Here is a 1,389-nt window from a genome sequence, read left to right on the forward strand (position 1 = left end):
CTGGACCTCCCAGGCCCCCAGGTCCCCCGGCCCCCCAGCTCCCCGGCCCCCCAGGCCTAGCCGGGCCCCCCAGGCCCCTCGCGCATTCCCGCGGCCTTCCGGGGACACCCAGGCCATGTGGAGCCCGTGCACAAGCCTCCATCCCTGCGTCTCCAGCCTGTCGCCGTCCCCCAGGGGCCCACTTGAGAGCTGAGACATGCTCTTCACATCTGAGAAAGCAGTTAAACTGACAATTCCTTGCAGACTCAGGTTCAAATCCTTATTAAGCTGTTAAGTGAGCGGGGATTTCAGGTCCTTCCGGTGGCCCTGGTCCCGTCCCCCAGCGGCTGTTTGGTGCAGCGTCGTTCCTTCCCTTTGCTCTCTGCTCCGCCTGGGTCACCCGATGCCCCCTGGGAAGCGGCCCAGAGGCTCCCTGCCGGCCCTGCGGAATCAGGAACCCAAGCAGGAGAGGCAGAAGGAGGCCGGGGAGGGCTGGGGCTGGGGGTGGGGCCTGGAAATGGCCGGAGCGACTGAGTGCTTGTCCGGACACGAGAAGAGAAAGGGCTCCTGAGTTTTAAGCGAGATGTTCGAGAACCGTGCTCACCATCGGCGGCAGGGTGCCTGGTTTGCAGGTCTGGACCCTGGTGCAGGAGGCTCCCTGGCGGCTCCCTAGGTGACGGCCGCTGAGCAAAAAGTCCGTTTGCTGCTTGCCTCCCTTCCCCCCCCCCCCCGCCCCCCGCCGGCGCTGGGCTCCTCCCCCGGGATCCAGCTCCCATCCTGCCTTTACCACTGTATCATGGGAGCTGTGTTCCTTGCAGTGCAGAAGGGAGACAGAATTCGACTCTGACTCTGTGAAAATCTGTACAGAAACACCCGCTTTGTGAGCTCACACAGGGCGGGCTAAGCAGAGAGTCAGATGTCACGTGCTGGCATTGCACGAACATCCTCATTGCATTGCTACTCCGTGTTCAAGAACGGCTTAGTGGTGGGGAGCCTGGGTGGCTCCGCTGAGCGTCCGACTTCGGCTCAGGTCAATCTCGAGGTTCGTGAGTTCGAGCCCCACATCGGGCTCTCTGCTGTCGGTGCAGAGCCTGGAGCCTGCTTCGGGTCCTCTGTCCCCCATCTCTCTGCCCTTCACATGCCTGGGCTCTCTCAAAAATAAATTAAGAGAACAAAAGCGTGGTTTAGTGTTATCTGGAACATTGGTTGGAGGGTTTTGGATGGTCTGGGAATGTTATCTTTCCTTCTGCTTTCACATAATGGGATATGAGCTTCTGATGTCTGAGAATTTATTCTCCTAAATGTTTCCAGGAATTTTTTTTAAACATTTTTATTTATTTTTGAGAGACAGAGCATGAGTGGAGGAGGGGCAGAGAGAGAGGGAAACACAGAATTGGAAGCAGGCTCCAG

This window comes from Suricata suricatta, chromosome 12 (assembly GCF_006229205.1).
Source record: "Suricata suricatta isolate VVHF042 chromosome 12, meerkat_22Aug2017_6uvM2_HiC, whole genome shotgun sequence".
NCBI lineage: Eukaryota > Metazoa > Chordata > Mammalia > Carnivora > Herpestidae > Suricata > Suricata suricatta.